The 13,615-nt window shown below is 34.5% G+C and overlaps 2 non-coding genes across 2 annotated transcripts; one reads left to right on the forward strand and one right to left on the reverse strand.

Annotated features, from left to right (window-relative positions):
* Nucleotides 1-10,956: 10,956 nt before the first annotated feature.
* Nucleotides 10,957-11,029, reverse strand: Trnar-acg. Its single transcript has one exon. It is a non-coding gene; the product is annotated as a tRNA-Arg (tRNA).
* Nucleotides 11,030-11,126: 97 nt separating this feature from the next.
* On the forward strand, nucleotides 11,127-11,209 carry Trnal-cag. Its single transcript has one exon. It is a non-coding gene; the product is annotated as a tRNA-Leu (tRNA).
* Nucleotides 11,210-13,615: the final 2,406 nt, after the last annotated feature.

Here is a 13,615-nt window from a genome sequence, read left to right on the forward strand (position 1 = left end):
CCCCAAGTTCACCGAACCATCCGGAAGTGACAGGCAGCACATGAATTTAGAGAATCAATCCGGTGAGTTTGTTCCAGTATGATACTTTTTCTTTTGTGAGCCTTCCGGATCGTTTTTGTCCGCGTCGTGGAACATCTGATCAGTGCTGGGAATGGTAATAGTAGTAGGTTTGAATTTCACGAAAATCACGTGCTCTCTCATTACAGTAGTTTAAAATCGTGAATCTCATCAAGTAGCCTATGGACCAATGCACGAGTTCACTAATTTGACGTTTGAGCGGTGCCGAATTCACTCGTTGTCATGGACACGTAAATAACACGGCACCGCTCAAAAGTCAGATAGTGAACTCGTGCATCGGTCCATATTGGGTACATGAATTTCTCTAAATCAGTAGTGTCATTGAAGGCTCTAAATGCGGGAAATGCAGCGGAAAATAGAACATTTTTCTACAATAATTTTGGATTGCCCTTAGCAACGGGTGTTTTGCAATTTTCAAGGCTTTTTGCCTACAGCAGCGATGGGCGTGAGTTTCACTGGCTTCGCTGACTGTGATTGGCTTTGTTTGACTGTAGAGTGAATTTCAGATTTTTTCCCAACCCTGCTTCTGATCGTTTCTAGAACGGAAAATGTTATTTTCGGAGTTTGATAATTATGTTCAGATTGCGCATTCCGTCTGTGCGGGTGGTACGCAACTAACAATCGGTTGTGGATGCTTTTTAACCGTTCGATGACCCTGGAGGAATCGATTCTGCTTTTCGTAGAATTTTGAGCAGAAAACCCGACTGTGTTATCCTTGGGTGTTAAGTTCGAACGCGCTTCCTTTCGTTTTTCGATTATCAAAAAATACAGTACCACCGGGATTTTTTTGTTTTTCAATGGGCGTGGTTTTTTTTTACGCGTATCGTTATTTATACAATCCGATGACCCTGGAGGGATCGGTTTTGCTTTTTACTGGCTATTGAGCAAAAATATTACTGCACAATCGACAAGCATTTCGCGAAATACTATTTATACAGTAAATAAACTATTGTTTTCTCTTTTGATTGCCGGCATTCAAAAAATTAAATTCAAAACACTTAAACAACAAATGTTTATGGTCTATCGCCAGCTTTCTAGGCGAATCCTGACAATATATCTTCCCCAACCTCCATCTCCGTAGCACTTATGAGGGTGTCGCTGAGTCGGTGGCCTCTCATTAAGTAAGTGCTACATCAACATTTCCTTCCCCTATCCCAAGTTACGGTAAAGATGGGCGTGGCCGGGAATAGTGATATTCATGCTTTTAGTATTCTTGTTTATGATTTGAACAAGGTATACTCCCCTGCCTTGTTCCTGAAAGTAGTCAGGATGAGATTATTAAAAAGAAACATGAATGTTGCTAGTATCCAATCTACGAAGTATACCGTAACTACGCTAAAGCTAACGCTAACGCTAATGCTAATGTTAATGCCAACAATATCCCTCTTCTTTTCTTGAGCTTTCTACTAGTCCACAGGGCGGAGACAATCACTAAACGCTACATATTTTGCCTATAAATTTTTGATACAATATTCTAAGCTGTTTTACATTATAAGGCTATTTGGCAAGCTGGTTTTTAGAGCAATATTCAATCGCGCAGAATTTTTCTTAAAACTAGCAGCTAATTTCTCTGCGAGTGTTGCTTTTTAATGGGCAGTGCTACTTTCTCCCAAATGTCGGTACCTCGGATGTCGTTTCCCCGAACATCAGTTCCGCGAATGCTTGTTCATCTGATATACAACCTTCGTTTTTGATCAGCGGTTCTTTAAAGTTTCACCGACTCAGCATTTTTGATATTCTATTCTTTATCGTTCTAATAATAACTAGTAATAAAAATAACTAATAAGTTTACCACTCTGTCACTGAAGATTTTGATTGGTTGGAGCGTTGGTTACTAAAATTGTGACAGGGCTTTAGGACCCTATTTACATGAAAATCGAGAAATTCAGTTTTTAAGGGTCTATTTAATCGGTCATTTGCCAAAACTAAAACAGCAGTTTTCTTCCGAATGGGAAAAATAACACAGAAAAATTAAAACGTCCGTCTTTCCATTTTGTCAATTGTGATGAACGGACGTTCTTGTTTTTCTTGCTGGTTGTTCAATCAGGAGTCCTTTTTCATTTTCAGTTATCGATTCTCTCTAACGCCTAAATCTCCAAATCTTCAATTAGTGCCAAGAAAATGCTTTGCCAAAAACAGCGTATTTTGATCATGAAGTGGTTTGGCAAAAAATACCAAAGTTCCATACACAAATTCAGAAATCGATCTCGGTAAACCGATTGCCGAAAACCGAACAGCTCACATTGGTCCAGATTTTCAAATAGCTGGCAAAACCCCAATTTCCAAACTTAGTTTTTAGTTGAAAAACTAATTCAAAGATTCATCTACTATATCAGATAGTTAAAAAAAAAATAAACATATTTTTCTGCATGTTTAGACCCTAACCTAACCTAAAAAAACTCAACTAATTCATTTTCACCAAAACCCGTGCAAATTTGGATTTCAGTATATATTTTCCTGGTTCTCATATATATTCAGCATCCTCGGATGAAAATTTATATTCAAGTGTATTTAACTTTATCAAATTAATACTTATTGTTAAAGGTACTTCAATTAATTACAAAAGAGCTTCTTTGTATCGTACAAATCACTCCCCGCGGAGATATATTGCTCAAACGCGCGTCCAAGACTAAGGAATTGATTGAAGAAGATTCTTCTTGCCTAAGTTTGCCTAAATGATAGTTGTTCGAATAAGTTGAGAACCAAAAAATGCATGAAAAACAGCAATTATGCTAGAATTTTGCTCTACGAGAACCAAAAAATTGTGACTATGCCCAAAATGAAGTCTCCAACCCTAAATCATCTGCCTACCTACAAAAAATCTCAGCTGCTGATTTCTTGGCGAATCTTTTCGCTGAGGTTGGTGAAATAATTGAAAGGAGAATGAATAATTCTTGAAGGAATCCCTGCAAAAATGTTTGGCTATTAAATTTTACATGAAGGAATTTGTAGAACATGGAAGATTTTTTTTAAGGTTTCCTACAAGGAATTTTTAAGTAAAACTTTGGATTCAGACTAGAGCTGATATTAGAGTAAAGTGGGGCAAAAGTTCGAGTGGGGCAAGAGTTTCTTTTCAAGATTTCTAGCTCAAAACAAATCAAAACTTAGAAATGTCATGGTGGTTCGAATGCTATTCAAGTAAGAGACTTTCACTCCAAATATCATAAAAATCGATTGAGATTTGGAAAAGTTATGGCAATTTGTTGTTTTTCGACGTAAATATTGTAATATTTGGTCAAACTTTCGTTGCATTGAACCAATTGAAGATAAAATCTTTTTCAATATTTTATGTAAGGGCGTTTCTAGGCCTATCATAAGGTTGCTTTGAGGTGTATTAGTTTTTGCATAAATGCTTGAAAACAATTTTTGGTCCATAGTGGGGCAAAAGTTCGAATCAGCGGGGCAAAAGATCGACCTATGTATAAAATCACGGAAAAAATTGCCAATTGCCTAAAATCAACATATTATCTTCAAATTTTGTTAAATTTGTCTGATCGTGTGAAAATTGTCACCAAAATTTTACATTTCCACTTAGTTTTGCGAAAAACTGCTATTTTTGAGTATCTTACAATTAACCCGGTTTTGGGCAATTTTTCGATGAAAATTTAGTGTGTATTTTTCGTCAAACTTAAGTTTACGGCTGGTGTAAAGTATGCCTGTCATAAAAGGATCGATATTTTGTGTTTTAGCCAGCGAACTTTTGCCCCACACTAGATTCGAACTCTTGCCCCACCGGTGGGGCAAAAGTTCGAATAAGGCAATCAATTTTGAAACTGTTATAACTAAAAATGGGTAAATATTTTGACACAAGTTTGTTCAGCAAAATTAAAGCCAATATGTTGAAGGTTCACTGTATGGTATTTGTTTTGTTTCAACTGCTATTGTTTTCCTGAAAACTTTGATTATACCACTAAGGTCGAACTTTTGCCCCACCTTACTCTACGTGATATAAGCTCTCTTGATATCAAAACTCTTGCATCTAATTTTCACTGGAAATGAGAAGTATCACGTTCGACATTAAGATAGCCTATGTTCTGAGCGTAGCATTAAGAACTCCCGTGGGAATTTATCTACACGGAGAACAAAATATAGTATACGTAGAGTAAGGTGGGGCAAAAGTTCGACCTTAGTGGTATAATCAAAGTTTCCAGGAAAATAATAGCAGACGAAACAAAACAAATACCATACAGCGAACCTTCAACATATTGGCTAAAACTTTGCAGAACAAACTTGTGTCAAAATATTTACCCATTTTTAGTTATAACAGTTTCAAAATTGATTGTCTTAAACGAACTTTTGCCCCACCGGTGGGGCAAGAGTTCGAATCTAGTGTGGGGCAAAAGTTCGCTGGCTAAAACACAAAATATGAATACTTTTATGCCAGGCATACTTTAAACCAGCCGTAAACTTATGTTTGCCGAAAAATACACACTAAATTTTCATCAAAAAATGCCCAAACCAGGGTTAATTGTAATACACCCAAAAAATAGCAGTTTTTCGCAAAACTAAGAGAAAATGTAAAATTTTTGTGACATTTTTCGCACGATCAGGCAAATTTCGCTAAATGTGAAGATAATATGTAGATTTCAGGAAATTTGAAAAATTTTCCGTGTGTTTATACATGGGTCGAACTTTTGCCCCGCAGATTCGAACTTTTGCCCCGCTATGGGCCAAAAATTGATTCCAACTATTTATGGAAAAACTAATACACGTCAAAGCATCCTTATGATAGGCCTAGAAACGCCCTTACATAAAATATTGAAAAATATTTTATCTTCATTTGGTTCCATGCATCGAAAGTTTGACCAAATATTACAATATTTACGTCAAAAAACAACAAATTGCCATAACTTTTCCAAATCTCAATCGATTTTTATGATATTTGGAGTGAAAGTCTCTTACTTGAATAGCATTCGAACCACCATGACATTTCTAAGTTTTGATTTGTTTTGAGCTAGAAATCTTGAAAAGAAACTCTTGCCCCACTCGAACTTTTGCCCCACTTTACTCTAATATTTTTTCCGGTCCAATTAACTATATTTATAGGTTGTTTTGGAGATAACTAAAAATATAGTTGATTTGACATTATTTTGTTAAAAATATTTATACCACATATTGTTTATTGAGCTTATAAACGTAAGCAATCAACTATACTAAACTGTGGATAACAAAATAGGGACTAATTTACTTCAAATCGTATTTTGTTTCGATTTTTTCTGATTGTTATGAATAGAGTTTGAGGGACTTGAAAATTTACATCAAATGATCTCTTTACTACCATCACGATGGGGTAAGTGAATCACCAATAATAATAAAACTGTTCTCAAAACAAATGTGATGTAATTATGTATAGTAAAATTATATTACTACTTACTCTAAAACAATTCTGAAACAAATTGATTTTTACCTTTTTACAGTTAACAAGTTTGCTTGTGTTAGTGCACGTGTTGTATCAGTTTCACAGTAGAGTAAAGTGGGGCAAAAGTTCGAGTGGGGCAAGAGTTTCTTTTCAAGATTTCTATCTCAATTCAAAACAAAACTTATGAATGTCATGATGGTTCGAATGCTATTCAAGTAAGAGACTTTAACTCCAAATAAGGAGTGTAACGAAAGGTAGTCGCAAACTTTCAAAACAGTCTCAAAAATAATGGGTCGAACCTACAAACAATTTTTTGATCGGAAATGCTTTACAATGTATTTAAAAGTGATGATGTGGTGATATTGTTTCAATAAAGTGGCATTTTGCATGATAATTTTGCAAATTACTAACAGATGTCGATGAAAATCTTGCACACCTCTGAAAAAATTGATATGTTGATATATATGTAAAATTTTTAGAAAAAATGATTTTTGTTTATGCAAATATATTCTGTGTCATAACTCTCATGACATAGTGTAAAAAATATTTTGAAAAATTCATTAACAAGCATTTGAGAGCAAATACAAAAACCGAAAAAAGTCGATTTTTAAGGACCTCGTTTTTTGATTTTTTCTTTCTACACGTTAATGGTAATATTGAACGATTGTAATGAATAAAAAATTGTTTTTTGATTGGAAAAGTTTCTTTACATATTTATGAAGTAATGTAAGCAAAAAATGTCATTCTATATAATTGCCGCTGTATATGACAGAGCTTCAAAAGTTGATTAAACAAAAGTGACTTTCTAAAACCGACCTTGTTCCAATAATTGAGCTTTTTTAGAGCAATACTTTATTTTTTTGAATTTCTTTTTACGTGCTGTGTGAAGTAAACATATTTTCCGATAGAATAAGCTTTTCATCCTATTTTGTTTGATATACATTTTGTTCAATACAAATCATCGAATGTTCAGACATTTCAAAAATGTGATTCTGTACAAGACTTTATTTTCCATGCTTTATAAACCATGTTGTATTTATATTAAGTCTGCATATTATTCAATATTTTTTTAGCTGCTTCAATATTTGATGACATGATGAAGATTTGCGTGAAAAATGCTTTTAAAAAGATGAACTATGCTCTGAGATATACCGTTTTGAATGTTTGCGACTACTTTTCGATACACTCCTTAGCATAACAATCGATTGAGATTTGGACAAGTTATAGCTATTTGTTGTTTTTCGACGTGAATATTGTAATGTTTGGTCAAACTGTCATTGCATAGAATCAAACAAAGACAAAATCTTTTTCAATATTTTATAAAAGGGCGTTTCTAGGTCTATCATGAGGATGCCTTAAGGTGTATTAGTTTTTGCATAAATGCTTGGAAACAATTTTTGGTCCATAGTGGGGCAAAAGTTCGAATCAGCGGGGCAAAAGTTCGACCCATGTATAAACTCACGGTAACATTTTCAAATTGACTAAAATCAACATATTATCTTCAATTAAACGAAATTTGCCTGATCGTGCGAAAAATTTCACCAAAATTAGTTTTGCAAAAAACTGCTATTTTAGAGTTTATTACAATTAACCCTGTTTTGGGCAATTTTTTGATGAAAATTTAGTGTGTATTTTTCGGCAAACATAAGTTTACGACTATTATAGCCCATCATAAAAGTGTAAATATTTTGTGTTTTAACCAGCGAACTTTTGCCCCACACACACACTAGATTCGAACTCTTGCCCCACCGGTGGGTCAAAAGTTCGTTTAAGACAATTATTTTTAAAATTGTTATACCTAAAAATGGGTAAATATTTGGACACAAGTTTGTTCAGCAAAATTATAGCCATTTTTCTGGCAACTTTGAATATACCACTAAGGTCGAACTTTTGCCCCACCTTACTCTAGTATCAATGTGAACATGAAAATATAAGCTTTAATCGTGGTGGCCAAAGTGTGCTCTGGATCTCCTAAATATATCAAGCTTCGTGCAATTTTTCGTTGGGAGGCTGTACTATCCCTGAAGTTATCATGAATAGTACTCTGATATATTTGGATAAATATCTTGGAACAGAAATACAGGCGATTAAAAAATGAGTTCGACCAACACTGACCTTATTATATTTAGCTTCTGTAAGATCATACCAATAGAAGCAAGTTATTCATTAGACCTGGAAACATCAAATTATGCTATAACTCAGTTCGAGGAATAAAATTTTGATATCATCTTTAGATCTTTTATTTCCCATTTCACTCAAGTCAATATACTACCCATAAAAGCATAACTGTCCCATATGGATTTTCGAACCAACACCTTTTTTCGTCGCAACATCCATGTTTTAATATATACTTTACAATGCACATGAAAATAAACACACTTTGTTTTAAAATGTTGTGGAAAAATATGAAGTTGGTGCAGTCCCATACTGAAAAATAAAGGCATATCAGTCTCTATATGAACTTATGACTCAAATAGCAACTGCAAAACCGTGAATTGTGTTCAAGTTTATATTTTTTGCTGATCAATATAAGCAAAATGAATCATCTGTGCGATTGTGTTAAATTAATTTTGCATGTAGAAATGCACTAGAAAATTATGTCCATTTGTATAAGAATAAAAAACTCAAACTTTGAGCGCTATTTTCTCAATGCCTATTAATTCAATATGGGACAGTTACGCCTTTATGGGCAGATCACGTTTTGATAGTCAGAACTCCGCCTATGCTCGGAAATAAAACAGCACATGCAAAGTGTCTCAATGATCAAATGATGTGTCTTTAGCAAGTTTGGGGCTGCCAAATCTAATATTATATTTTATATTTTAATTTAAACTGCACAGCTAGTAAACCTGCATGCTTGTTTGCTGAAAACGATAAAGTATGCATTTTCAACAGGAAATATATTATTTTAGTTGATAGTTGTATTTTGGAGCAGAAGACCTAACAATTGGTCGATGTCCAGACAGACTGAACCAAGTGTATCTTAATGGTTTCAGGAAACCGTACCCCATGCATTCGACATATCAACATATTTGAAATTTTTGCTGTAATAATGAAACTTATCTATTTGAATATACATCTGTATCAAAACAGCATCGAAAAATTCCGAATTGACAGAGTTCTGAACGTATCTTTAGAACGTCAAATATTATCTAGTCTGGTCTGTCTGAACACCGACCAATTTTTCTAAAGTGTAATTTATCAAACAGAATTCTAATCTAATCTAATATTGAAACAAAGGAAAAATGTCGAATCATGCATTTTAGACAAAAAATAGAATGGCCCATAAATATATGCGAAAATGGTTCGAACTTGAATTTAGCACACACAAGCGTTATTTATATTGGTTTTCCCTGTCAATACAATATTTAGTTATCGTACTAAGGACTGTTCATTTAAGTAAGTGGACACGTATTTTTTAAAGCAAACTGTTTATTTTCGAACAAATTCATGAGTTCTCTTGAAATACATGGAAATCAAAGTAATCTCGACCAAGTTCACATAAGTTTGAACATTTATTGAGCATTCCTGGATAATGCTCTGACTTTTCTCTTGATGCCTCCCATCGAGTTCTGCACAACTTTCTTCGTAACTTTTCTTTGTGTTGATTACCACATTTTCTTGAAAAAATCCATGGAACTTGCTTATCTTCCATCCTTCTTAAGATGTTGTTTGATTATTTCCCAATATTTCCAAATGGGGCGTACTTATGGGCAATTCGGTAGAATCTGCCTTGAAACATGGCAAATTAGACTTTTTCCTTCTAGATCATCTCCAAAGTAGCTGAAGCATAGTGAGTCGATGCCAGGCCTGGCCAATACAATGCATTGCAATGGAGGCTTGTTATACTTTCCGTAAATGGGCAGAAGACGTTTTTAAAAGCATTCAGTTCTGTAATTTTCACCGTTGATTGAACCCGTTGTGAAAAATGTAGTACTTTTCATACCGCAGGAGCAAATTGCTTGCTATAAAAAAACTTGTTTCCCAAATTTTTCTGTTCGGATGTATTGAACGTCGTCATAAGCATCTGTTTTTGATACAGTGTTGAAAAATTGTAATTTGGACACTTCGCGATTTAAGCCAAATCTCAGAACGACAGTTTTTCTGAACACCATTTGTGCAGAATAAATCTGCATGTCGCCATGTTAAACCGACCTATCGCTTGGAATTTACAACTGTTTGATGTCAACTTTCTTCTGCTATCAAAATAAACACTTGAGTACACACTGAAACAAAATTTGAATTTTTTCCTTGGAAATTTCACACCAAAATGTTAACAATCAGGTGTCCACTTTCTTTAATGAACAGTCCTTACATTCTAACAAGGCATTGTGGTGTAAAACATTTTTTTTTCATATTATTTTTTACTAACCTATTTCAAAAGTTGGTCCTTTGATTAGAGGCATTTTACATCAACTCCGGCTCATCAGCAAGACAAGGCATACTTTTATATTAAACCTCAATTACCGTTCTTTGGAATAATTAGGTTAAGCTACAGTAAGTTTGGGTCTCCAGATATAAATCCCTTCTAACATTGAACATTGGCGAATGTGGGCTCTGAAAAAAGATATTGAGTTCATTGACTTCATGATGAAATTAGAAGGAATGTTTCCAAGAGCTCTCTCGCAAAGTGAATATAAAAACAAAATTCAAGCCCAAAATTAAAAATAAAACCAAATGACTAGAAATTAAAATATGGATTTGATTTATGTTGTAAATAAAAGCTACAATAAAACATTATTTGATTCTCACATGTTTCTTCGTGTTTTATACTAGAGTTAACCTATGACACTAATTAGATGTTTAATTCAAAAAAAAATGATAATTCTATACCAATCTGATCAATAGCCCGGGAATGCTTCAAAAGATAAATCCAGTTATTATAACGGCATTCAAATTAACAACGAATAAAGTATGAACTAAAATTTTCGAATAATCCATCAAACGAGATCTTAATTTGCGCTCAAATTTCATAGCGAGTCAAAGGCACACTAACATACAAAAAAGAGCTAATATTAATTTGAAGCCCCGAACACAATCTTCAATGATTTATTCGCTCTTCCGCTTTGTCATTTCTTCTACTCGTTACGCTACAACACAAACATCAAGATTGAAGATATTGTGTGCGGGTAAGTATTCGAAGCTGCCTATAGCGTCAAGCGAGGGAACCTTCGGTTTATTAATAATCCACACAACCCCAACTAGGTGTGTCCGATGTCCGACTCTGCTGTACCTGCTGCCTAGTCACCGATGTTGTTACTGTTTGGATTATTGGTACTTATGTTTAGGCTTTATGCTTTTTATTACCTCCAACATAAAGTTACTGCGTGTGCTGAACTCGGCTTGCCTGTCCGGCTACAGTAAAGAAGGAAATTATACCGCTATGCGGGTAAATTTATGAAGCGAAAATTACCACATCACTCACAAAAGAGCTTTATTACCGTGTGATTCAATTTTCTGTTTGGCAAAATGTTAATTCAAGTTATAAAACAAAACTAACATGAACCATAAAAAAAGATCGATCCTGCCAGGAGTCGAACCTGGAATCTTCTGATCCGTAGTCAGACGCGTTATCCATTGCGCCACAGGACCCTGATGAAAGTTGCCGACATTTTACCGATCAGGTTTCTGTTTTACCGAACTACCGATCGGTTATCAAAATTTTTACCGATCATACTGATGCCCAACAGTCAGGATGGCCGAGCGGTCTAAGGCGCTACGTTCAGGTCGTAGTCTTCTCTGAAGGCGTGGGTTCGAATCCCACTTCTGACAAGCTAATTTTTGCTTCCTGGGCCCAAAACTGTACAAACGAAATTCAATTTTCACAGCTGATCTTTTCAAATTATATCTCGCTCACTCCGATGGCGAGCAAGGAGGGCTATTCACTCATTCTTATTCCCACGGCATCTCAGTAGCCGAGAGCCGTTGAATAGGTATATGTATGGCGATGGTGGCAATCAGAGCATTCTTATCGTAGCAGCAGTAGTAGCATTTTTGCTCTATGTTTATCGCGCAGAAACTCGTTCAAGCAAAAACGATCAAATTTACATGTTTAACAAGTCAAATTATTTCGATTTCGATTCGCATTCGGGTTGAACCGTTGTCGTCTTACGATGTTTGCGAAGACGGGCCTCTTCGTCATGATGTACCGTTTTGTCTCAAATTCCGAACAGACTCATATTCCGAACACTCGCTTTTTGTATGGCGATGAGGTTGAAATGTTTCGCTGAAATATATCATCAAATTACCAGGAAATGGCGATCAATTACAATTCAATTTAATCATCGTTCTATCTATTTTATACCTCGGGAGTAGTGATGATTCTCTAGTTCGAGACCAGTAGAACTAGCTCAGATAAATTTATTTGCGGAATTATTCATTTAAATACGATTTATTCGTGCTGTTCGGAATTTGAATCAAGGTGTTCGGAATATGAGACAGAATGAACATAGTGTTCGGCATTTGAATCAAAACGTTGTTCCATACTTTTACCTATAAACAATACTATATAAGTTTAAATAAACATTTTTATCAGTACACTTAAAAGCTAACAGTTAGACTATGCGAAGAAATTAAAATTTTCACAAATGTCAGCTAATATATGCCCATCAGATGCATTTGAAGTCACTGTTGGCCTTAAGTGTTCGGAATATGAGTCAAAACGGTATAAAAAATTGAATGGGATGGGAAAAGGTTGGAAGGGAGAATTTGCCGACCAGTGCAGTGGCTCCCAATGAAGATATAAATCCCTCTTATATCGTCCAATCAGTTTGCTTTCCTCCATCAGTAAATTTTTTGAAAAGGTCATTTTGAACAGAAGGATGACCCACATCAACGAAAATTCAATTTTTGCCAATGAACAGTTCGGATTCCGCCATGGACATTCGACCACTCATCAACTTTTACGTGTAATAATTTTGATCCGTTCCAACAAATCTGAAGGCTACTCTACTGGTCTTGCTCTCCTAGACATATAAAAAGCATTCGACAGTGCACAATGGTTGGAAAAAATTGAAGGTTGGCCAAAACTATTTTTATCGCCTTAATCGATGAAATATGTAATCTGAATACGTTATTTGGCGTTTTTATTGTTTCAGAAGGGGTTATTCACAAATTACGTAACTTTAAAAAACAAAGTTTTTTTTTTATTAAATTTTTTATGAAACTGGGCTGAAAGCACAAATTTTGTTTGTGTTTGATCGAGTTTGGTAAAAATATGAATAAATAGTGGTTACAATATATATTAAATAAACTTTGTATGAAAAATATCGTCAAAATACATGTAAAATATAGAATTATTCAAATAGCTCTAACTTGCAAATCAGCAAATTTCTGCAGAAATTTTAAAAGTTTTTTGTAAGATCTAAGGATGCTTTTTGATGTGCAACATTTGAAATGGCGGCGACATGACGCGACAAGAGTTGTTTTTCATGTTCAATGTCATCAAAATTACCAAAGTGAAATATTGAATAGTATTAAAACTTCAACCAAATATTTTTTTCATCCTCATGCTCGATAATAGTATTGAACCATAAGCTTTCAGATTGTGCGTAACTTTGGGGAAATATTGCATGCCTAAATTATAAATTTTGTACATTATTTTATTGTTACATTTTTCAATGTTTTGACATCAGCCTATTTGCCATCATAAAAGTCATAGAAAATTAAATTTTAGTTCAATTTCAATTAAGGAACATAATAATATAAAACATGAGGTATTTTTTAAAACGATAAAAAATCATAAAAATCTCAAAAAAGTTTTTGGTAGTTTTGGCCGCCCCTTTATATAGAGCTCGACCATTGTGCAGTGTTTGGCATGAAGGTTTGATTGTAAAATTAAATACTTTAATTTTCTAACATACATTGTTAGAATAATTCAAAGTTATCTGTCAAATCGTACACTTCAGGTTAATTATCAGAACTCCAGACCTGCAAAACTTCCTGTAAGAGCTGGTGTTCCCCAAGGCAGCATTTTGGGACCAATATTATACAATATTTTAACATCTGACTTACCTGAGTTACCTCAGGGATGTCAAAAATCTTTGTTTGCGGATGACACTGGCCTCTCCGCCAAAGGACGAAGCCTGCGTGTCATCTGTAGTCGATTGCAAAAAAGTTTGGATATTTTTTCTTCATACTTGCAAAAATGGAAGATTTCTCCTAATGCTTCCAAAACTC

This window comes from Aedes aegypti, chromosome 3, assembly GCF_002204515.2.
Source record: "Aedes aegypti strain LVP_AGWG chromosome 3, AaegL5.0 Primary Assembly, whole genome shotgun sequence".
Classification (NCBI taxonomy): Eukaryota; Metazoa; Arthropoda; class Insecta; order Diptera; family Culicidae; genus Aedes; species Aedes aegypti.